The sequence below is a fragment of the Oncorhynchus tshawytscha genome, linkage group LG06, assembly GCF_018296145.1.
Source record: "Oncorhynchus tshawytscha isolate Ot180627B linkage group LG06, Otsh_v2.0, whole genome shotgun sequence".
Lineage (NCBI taxonomy): Eukaryota > Metazoa > Chordata > Actinopteri > Salmoniformes > Salmonidae > Oncorhynchus > Oncorhynchus tshawytscha.
The window spans coordinates 24,413,169-24,423,786 of NC_056434.1; positions in this window are offsets into that span (position 1 = coordinate 24,413,169).

A 10,618-nucleotide genomic window follows, 5' to 3' on the forward strand; every position below is an offset into this window, starting at 1 on the left:
CCCTGAGACGATCATGCTCACAGGCAAACAGACTTACCTGCTAGCCTGTTTACGGTATCATATTTACGTTGTGCATGTTCTGACAGTTCCACAGCTAGGCCAAAGGTAAAGCCAGCTTTTCTCCCCTGTGCTGTGGGAGTGTGTAACTATACATGACTTGCATGTAAGCTAGAGAGAGAAAGAAAGAGCGGGAGAGAGGGTGGGAGTAAGTACATCAGTGGAGGCTGGTGGGAGGAGCTATATGTGTTTGATACTGTTCCATTCCAGCCATTACAATGAGCCCATCCTCCTATAGTCCCTCCCACCAGCCTCCTCTGTGTATTAGAGTGAGGGAGAGTTGCTTAATAAGTGAGTATGCGAGTCCTAGAAGTGTTGTTCACTCTGGGATTCACAAGGAAGTTCCTGCCAGCGATACTCAGCTCCTTCCTGCATTCCAGAAGCCTCCCATATCCAGCATATTTCATATCCCACACATCACTGCAAAGTCATCTGCTTGTTTGTGTGTCTGTGTCTACGTCAGTGAGTGTGTTTGAATTCCTGTGTGATCCATCTTATCCCAGCAATGTTCTTCCACTCTGAGAGGGAGGCTTTTTCTGTTGTTCTTTTGTTGTCTGTGTCAAAATATATAATTCAAACCAGATATCACGTTTGACAAAAAAAACAAGAAATGTAAAGAGTATGGTGTCTGTTTTAATATCTTGCCAATATCACTGAAATGTCATTGAACTGCATTATTCACTGCAGCAGTTTACATGATCAATGTCCCTCCCTGGATTCAAAGAAAAAGGACTCCCCCAGTCACTTATCCAAATATCACAACATGAGCTAACAAAGTGATGAGCACGGCTGGATTGTGTACTTACGGGATATTTAGCCAACCCCTGCTGTGCAGATGATCTCATCACTCTCTTATATCTGGTCTCCTCAGGCGCAAGAGGGGGAAGGGGAGTGAAGGGGAGTGGTGGGCTGGGAGTACGGAATACGGTTCATGGGGACTGATGGGGTTATTTTTGTTGGGGAGGGGGGTGAGTTTAGGGAGGAGAGAAATTGGGGCGAGCAAGGGGGGTATTCGGGCCCTTTCAGCCTGTGTGAATGGGAGAGGGAATGTGAGTGTGAATGGGTCAACTCTAAATGCCCCTGTGTGCCACTCCAGCATTGGCACAGAGCGGCCATTGTCAGGGCCTAATGAGCTGAGCTGCACTCCATCCACTCAATCCAAATTGATGCCGCTATCTGTCTCCTCAGTGCTGTGATTGCATTGGCTGTTCAGGTCACTGTTCTGTCCCGCAGATCAAACCTTCCTCTCTCTCTGTCATATACACACTCTAATGACTTAATTTGGGAAATTATGGAAATGCTATTTTCCACTAGTAGAAAATATAATAGTCAATCAGATGATCTGTCATCGTGGCCAATGAAGTGAGGAATAGGATTGTGTAGTTTCATTTACTTCGAAAAATGTAGGATAGTTTCTCAACTGTTGTCTGGTTACAGAATTGCAGAAGTGCTGTTCCAAAGAGCTCAAACAAAGACAGAAACAGAAGAGGAAGTGATGAAGGTGGAGTACAGTTTGGCGATCTAATTCAGAAGAGACTATTCTTCCCAGAAACCCCTCTGAATGTTACATGTCAACGTCACATGTCTACTTTAGAGCAACTCTAGTCACCTTGATATACATCACAGACTTGAGGCAACACGTTCTCTCTTTCATTCTTTCCTTCTCCAGCTCATACGCACTCAACAATATATCCAGCATCCCTTTCTTGCTGGATTCGCTATTTAATTAAACTATAACTCAACTCCTCTGCATGGATCAATGACCCCAGCAAAATAGTTATTCATTTCTTGATCCTGCTCAAGTTGCACACAGACTAATAAGATGTGAAACACAGTCAGTAGACAGAGTTTATAAAGAAAGGTAATCTCCCTACAGCATGACTGGCTTTTTCAGAGGCAACACTTCAATTATTGACTATTGTAAAAATGCCATTATACCTTTCTATAGCTAGCTACTGATACAGTATATTGCACCGGCAGATGCTGCATTAGATAGAACATTTAAAACGTCATATACATTTTCATTTTTTTCCGGCACTGAGAGAGTGTGGCATTTACAAGTCTGATGAACTGGTCAGTAATGTTCAAGGTCAACCACATGAAAGGCGATGACATTTGAAAACTTTGAAGAGCCTAATGAACCTCTCAAGCATAAAGCAGAATGAGGAAGTGGTCTGTGCCAGCAGAGCAGAATAAGCACGCCATTTAGCGCTAGAGTTCCAAACGATGCACATTACAACTGACTTGTGTGTATTACAAAGGTATACTAACAAAATATTTGTTTTCATTCCTGCTTAATATTGTCTCAATACTGTCAACAACCTGAAGAACAATCTGAGTGTCTAAGCAGGTCATACTCTGAGCTTGTCCTATAATATAAGAAATATCCAAGGCTTCATAATAAGTTACCTGTGATTCATATGCATTGCATATGTACATATGTTCTTCAGCTTAATTGTGTGTTTGATAGTGATCTTATGCAGTATGTTCCCAAATGGTGATTTAGTCCAGAGGATAAGTACCAAATATACTGAGATCTTTCCACTTTATGATACAAGTATCAAACTTGGTAACATTAATACTAGATAGCTTAAAGAACATTTTAAACATGGGAGGCAGTGTGGGAAGCATGTTAGTCAACCAGGGAGGTCATTATTATTATTATTTTTTGATTGAGCCTTTATTTAACTAGGCAAGTTAGTTAAGAACAAATTCTTATTTACAATGACGGCCTACACCGTCCAAACCCGGACGACGCTGAGCCAATTGTGCTGATTGACGCTGAGCGGACGACGCTGAGCCAATTGATAATGATGGTATTCAAAATACCATCATTATCAATCGTGAATGATAATTCTTCTTATTTTACGGGTAAAATGTCCAGTAATGTACAGTAACGTTATAGTATTCTGTTATATTCAATCTGTTATGCAGAATACTAATTAATCATTCATTAAGTGATTGATTCATTGCTCCGGTGCGCTCCGGCAACACCACACCTGTGAATATATTCAGTTTTCCAAAATGACCACCAACAAGCTCCATAGGGCCATATTGGACCGGATTAACATGGCCATATCTCCATGATTAATTGGTACATACAGCCCAATGATGGCTTAAAATGTTTGAGGGGGTCACAAGAACACAATAAAATGGCCCAAATATGCCATATACACTGAATGTACAATTGACCACTAGGAACACCTGCTTTTTCTATGACATTGACTGACCAGGTGAAAACAGGTGCAGCTATGATCCCTTATTGATGTCACTTGTTAAATTTGATTCAATCAGTGTAGATGAAGAGATGGGTTAAATATGGATTTATAAGCCTTGAGACAACTGAGACATGGATTGTGTATGTGTGCCATTCAGAGGGTGAATGGGCAAGACAAAAGATTTAAGTGCCTTTGTACGGGGTATGGTAGTAGGTACCAGGCGCACCTGTGGAACATTTCAACACCTTGTAGAGTCCATGCCCCAACAAATTAAGCCTGTTCTGAGGGCAAAAGGGGGTGCAACTCAATATTAGGAAGGTGTTCCTAATGTTTTGTACACTCAGTGTATATGTAGACTTGAAATATTTTGAATATATAAAATACTTTCATTCTCATTTTCTGTATTTTACATTAAAACACTTAAAATGGTAAAATGTGTGTTCCTTAAAGTTGACTAATTACAATTATATAAAATATGAGAGTCTGTATTTTTTCAATTTCAAGAAATGTGACAAGAAACCTTCCAAGTACTTACTTTCCTGTACTTAGAATGTTGAAAATGAAACCATGGACATGAAGCCATTCCAATTGAACTCTACCTTGATGTATGGGACACGATACTGCCATTACTTATTATGCAAGCACTGTTTTGGTACATGTTATATATCATTCTAATCCACAGATATCACACACTACTTTGAAATTATTAGGAGCATGCTGAAATGTGATCCTCTTAATCGAAGGATTAAAATATCAACAAAAATCTGTGATTTGGACAGCATTTTGGGCAATTTATTTTCCGTATTTTCAAAAACATCTTAAAAAAACATACATGAGCCATTTGATTGTATTTTCCACGTTACCTTGAACATTTTAAGCCATCATTTAATTTTTTTTATTTTTAAATCACCTTTATTTAACCAGGTAGGCTAGTTGAGAACAAGTTCTCATTTACAACTGCGACCTGGCCAAGATAAAGCATAGCAGTGTGAATAGACAACAGCACAGAGTTACACATGGAGTAAACAATTAACAAGTCAATAACACAGTAGAAAAAAGAAAAAGAAAAAAAGAGTCTATATACATTGTGTGCAAAAGGCATGAGGAGGTAGGCGAATAATTACAATTTAGCAGATTAACACTGGAGTGATAAATGATCAGATGGTCATGCGCAGGTAGAGATACTGGTGTGCAAAAGAGCAGAAAAGTAAATAAATAAATGGGGATGAATGGGGATAAGTGGGGATGAGGTAGGTAAAATTGGGTGGGCTATTTACAGATGGACTATGTACAGCTGCAGCGATCGGTTAGCTGCTCAGATAGCAGATGTTTAAAGTTGGTGAGGGAGATAAAAGTCTTCAACTTCAACGATTTTTGCAATTCGTTCCAGTCCCAGGCAGCAGAGAACTGGAAGGGAAGGCGGCCAAATGAGGTGTTGGCTTTAGGGATGATCAGTGAGATACACCTGCTGGAGCGCGTGCTACGGGTGGGTGTTGCCATCGTGACCAGTGAACTGAGATAAGGCAGAGCTTTACCTAGCATGGACTTGTAGATGGCCTGGAGCCAGTGGGTCTGGCGACGAATATGTAGCGAGGGCCAGCCGACTAGAGCATACAGGTCGCAGTGGTGGGTGGTATAAGGTGCTTTAGTAACAAAACGAATGGCACTGTGAGAAACTGCATCCAGTTTGCTGAGTAGAGTATTGGAAGCTATTTTGTAGATGACATCGCCGAAGTCGAGGATCGGTAGGATAGTCAGTTTTACTAGGGTAAGTTTGGCTGCGTGAGTGAAGGAGGCTTTGTTGCGAAATAGAAAGCCGATTCTAGATTTGATTTTGGATTGGAGATGTTTGATATGAGTCTTGAAGGAGAGTTTACAGTCTAGCCAGACACCTAGGTACTTATAGATGTCCACATATTCTAGGTCAGAACCAGCCAGGGTGGTGATGCTAGTCGGGTTGAAAAGCATGCATTTGGTTTTACTAGCATTTAAGAGCAGTTGGAGGCCACGGAAGGAGTGTTGTATGGCATTGAAGCTCGTTTGGAGGTTAGATAGCACAGTGTCTAAGGAATCATAAGGCTTAATATGCCACTTACATAGGAAGTTATGGCCAATTCAAATGACAGAAAAGTAATTTTAGGGGACATTTCCACCACATTTCTGCATGAAGTGTAGTTAAAGGACACATACATGAGGCATACATGGGTAATTTTATTGTGCTCATCATAATGACTTATCTGTCTCTCTGATGGACATAATACATTCATATGGGATTTTACCTAAAGTGACATGTACAGGGCAGGTTTCACATTTCTTCAAATTGACATAACAGAATATCATATTATATATCATTACAATTAGTAGACTTCAGGGAACACCAATATAATGTTTTAGAGTGTTTACATGTTGGAACTTCCAAAAAACATATTGGAACTTGCCATGAAAACATTTACAAAAAACAGTCAGTTGTCACACGTTTTCACCACTTTTCTTCTAAAATCTCAATCCGTATATATGGCATGTGTGGGCCATTTCAATGTGTTTTCCTTACCCCCTCAAACATTTTAAGCCATCATTGGGTTGTATGTACCAATTATTTATGAAGATATGGCCAAGTGAATCTAGTACAATATGGCCCCATGCAGCTGGTTGGCGACTGTACAAAAGCCCTCAGAGTGGATCAGCATTCTACTGAGATGAACTTGATTAAACAAGTTGATTTCACCTGTTGACTCTCTCTAAATGCCACACACTTGTCACTAATTATCAGGACTTGATCATTAGTGATAGGTCCCTTCACACCTTCATTTTTTTTTTTTAAAGCTGTGTGTCCAAGTTAAGAGTAAGTTTGTTCGCTTGCTCTCTGACCAGAGCGGAGTACCCCTGGTGACATCTATCCAACGATTTACCTTTCTTGGCCTATTTTCCAGCACCAGGGGGTTACTGGACAAATTCTGCAATTGTGCTATAGCCAAAATTACATATTTAGACATGCCCTAGCTGTGTGTGAAATTTGGTGGCTCTATCACAAAGTCCCCCCAAAAGATCCAGTAGCTACTGGACTATGGTCAAAATTACTTCAATATGACCCCCACGAAGGTCAAAAGAGTACTTTATGATCAGAATTGTCTATATTATCTTTGGTGTTTATTTAGTAGGTAGAGAACATTACAAAGTCATTTTGATATTGTTTGGAATGATTTGACCCTATTTTCTTCGAGCAAGAAATCCGTATGGCAGCCATTTTATTGAAATGGCCATCCTGCTTGACTGACCGGCTTTCCAGACTGCCTCAAATCTTTAAAATGTTCCTTAAGGTATCTAGTATTAGTGTACCAAGATTGATACTTGTATCATCAAATGGAACAATTATTTCAACTATCCGCTGGACTTCATTCTATGAACTCCAAACAAGAGTTTTCAGTGGATTTTAACCCCAACAAAAAGTGAGTGATACTATTATTATAATGTACTTTATGTTCTTGTTTTTGCGCATGAGTGTTTGCGGGTGATTAATTTCCTGTGCCCTCAGTCAACAGTGAGTATTTTACCATATAGGGCTGTGAGTAGAAAGAGGTAGGCAGGGGAAGAGGAAAGAATAACTGTTGAGAGGGGAGAGAAAAACCTCAAGTCTCAACTTGCAGCTAGACGAAGCAGCAGAGAGGAACAAAGTAGAGACTGCCAGAGATACCTATCATGCCAAGAAACTTTTATTGGAACATCTACATGTGCACTCAGTGTCAGAACTTTTGTTTCTTTCTGGGTTTGTCTGTACCTGCACTGACTATCCAGGAGACAGATGGAGAGAGGAGATGACTTCACAGTGAAACTTTGGCCTTGTTTACTCACATCCAAGCACATCAAGAGCTTGCTTTAACATGGATAGCATGACACATTCACTACCTGATAATGCCCCTGGTATGGCATACACTGCACAACTGAATCAATGTACAACAACAATGCTGGGTTTCAGATGCTCCAAAAGAGACCCATTGTGTAAAGGAAGTTCCCTTCAGATTTATAGCATTTGGTTATGACTGAACTTCAGCTTAACTTTCACTTTCATGGCTTTTCACATGCTTCTAAATGTGTACTTTCAATTTTAATGGACATAACACATCTGTCATACTGTTTGTCAGTTGCTGTTTCCATTATATTTCAATACAGTAGGTTATAGTCAGCCTTTTAATATACTGAAATTACAGAATGTCTAGAACAGTCAGCCTTCTCTCTTGAACACCACACACCATCAACCTGAAAAGGATCACTACTACTTCTATGTCAGTGGAGGCTGGTGGGAAGAGCTATAGGAGGAAAGGCTCATTGTAATGGCTGGAATGGAATTAAAGGAACGGAGTCAAACATGTGGCTTCCATATGTTTCATGTGTTTGATACTGTTCTATTGATTGCATTCTAGCCGTTACAATGAGCCCGTCCCCCTATAGCTCCTCCCACCAGCCTCCTCTGCTCTATGTCCTTTAGTGTCTGTCCTACTTTATGTGACGGCTCACCAAATTGGATGCTCTTTGTGTGTGTGTCTCATTCTATAACAATAGGGAAAGGTTATGAGGCCTTTGAGAGATATCATATTGCGTCCAGTGTAGGCAACCATTACCCTTTCAACACACCCATCAAATGTATACACATTAAAATGAGCAAACTAAACACACATAGCATTCAAACCAGTAACTGAGAAATCAAGTTATATCATCTTTAACATACATAACTGCTCCCTGATATAACTGGTCCCTGATATACAGTTGAAGTCGGAAGTTTACATACACTTAGGTTGGAGTCATTAAAACTTGTTTTTCAACCACCCTTTCTTGTTAAACAAACTATAGGTTTGGCAAGTTGGTTAGGACATCTACTTTGTGCATGACACAAGTCATTTTTCAAACAATTGTTTACAGACAGATTATTTCACTTATAATTCACTGTATCCCAATTGCAGTGGGTCAGAAGTTTACATACACTAAGTTGACTGTGCCTTTAAACAGCTTGGAAAATTCCTGAAAATTATGTCATGGCTTTAGAAGCTTCTGATAGGCTAATTGACACCATTTGAGTCAATTTGAGGTGTACCTGTTGATGTATTTCAAGGCCTACCTTCAAACTCAGTGCCTCTTTGCTTGACATCATGGGAAAATCAGAAGAACACCATCCCAACCGTGAAGCACGGGGGTGGCAGCATCATGTTGTGGGGGTGCTATGCTGCAGGAGGGACTGGTGCACTTCAGAAAATAGATGGCATCATGAAGATGGAAAACTATGTGGATAAATTGAAGCAACATCAGTGAGGAAGTTAAAGCTTGGTCGCAAATGGTTCTTCAAAATGGACAATGACCCCAAGCATACTTCCAAAGTTGTGGCAAAATGGCATAAGGACAACAAAGTCAAGGTATTGGAGTGGCCATCACAAAGCCCTGACCTCAATCCCATAGAAAATCTGTGGGCAGAACTGAAAAGGCGTGTGTGAGCAAGGAGGCCTACAAACCTGACTCCGTTACACCAGCTCTGTCAGGAGGAATGGGCCAAAATTCACCCAATTTATTGTGGGATGCTTGTGGAAGGCTACCCGAAACATTTGCGGTCAAACAACAGCTGTGGTCATCCCCCTCTTCAATGGGGGGGACACTCTTGACCCAAACTGCTACAGACCTATATCTATCCTACCCTGCCTTTCTAAGGTCTTCGAAAGCCAAGTCAACAAACAGATTACCGACCATTTCGAATCTCACCATACCTTCTCTGCTATGCAATCAGGTTTCAGAGCTGGTCATGGGTGTACCTCAGCCACGCTCAAGGTCCTAAACGATATCTTAACCGCCATCGATAAGAAACATTACTGTGCAGCCGTATTCATTGATCTGGCCAAGGCTTTCGACTCTGTCAATCACCACATCCTCATCGGCAGACTCGGCAGCCTTGGTTTCTCAAATGATTGCCTCGCCTGGTTCACCAACTACTTCTCTGATAGAGTTCAGTGTGTCAAATCGGGGGGGGTCTGCTGTCCGGACCTCTGGCAGTCTCTATGGGGGTGCCACAGGGTTAAATTCTTGGACCGACTCTCTTCTCTGTATACATCAATGATGTTGCTCTTGCTGCTGGTGAGTCTCTGATCCACCTCTACGCAGTCGACACCATTCTGTATACTTCTGGCCCTTCTTTGGACACTGTGTTAACAACCCTCGAGGCAAGCTTCAATGCCATACAACTCTCCTTCCGTGGCCTCCAATTGCTCTTAAATACAAGTAAAACTAAAGGCATGCTCTTCAACCGATCGCTGCCTGCACCTGCCCGCCTGTCCAACATCACTACTCTGGACGGCTCTGACTTAGAATACGTGGACAACTACAAATACCTAGGTGTCTGGTTAGACTGTAAACTCTCCTTCCAGACCCACATCAAACATCTCCAATCCAAAGTTAAATCTAGAATTGGCTTCCTATTTCGCAACAAAGCATCCTTCACTCATGCTGCCAAACATACCCTTGTAAAACTGACCATCCTATCAATCCTCGACTTCGGCGATGTCATTTACAAAATAGCCTCGGTTGGCCCTCGCTACTTATTCGTCGCCAGACCCACTGGCTCCATGTCATCTACAAGACCCTGCTAGGTAAAGTCCCCCCTTATCTCAGCTCGCTGGTCACCATAGCATCACCCACCAGTAGCACGCGCTCCAGCAGGTATATCTCTCTGGTCACCCCCAAAACCAATTCTTTCTTTGGCCGCCTCTCCTTCCAGTTCTCTGCTGCCAATGACTGGAACGAACTACAAAAATCTCTGAAACTGGAAACACTTATCTCCCTCACTAGCTTTAAGCACCAACTGTCAGAGCAGCTCACAGATTACTGCACCTGTACATAGCCCACCTATAATTTAGCCCAAACAACTACCTCTTTCCCTGCTGTATTTATTTTATTTATTTATTTTGCACCCCATTATTTTTATTTCTACTTTGCACATTCTTCCACTGCAAATATACCATTCCAGTGTTTTACTTGCTATATTGTATTTACTTTGCCACCATGGCCTTTTTTTGTCTTTACCTCCCTTATCTCACCTCATTTGCTCACATCGTAGATAGACTTGTTCATACTGTATTATTGACTGTATGTTTGTTTTATTCCATGTGTAACTCTGTGTCGTTGTATGTGTCGAACTGCTTTGCTTTATCTTGGCCAGGTCGCAATTGTAAATGAGAACTTGTTCTCAACTTGCCTACCTGGTTAAATAAAGGTGAAATAAATAAAATAAATACAATTTGACGGCAATGCTACCAAATACTAATTGAGTGTATGTAGACTTCTGACCCAATGGGAATGTGATGAAAGAA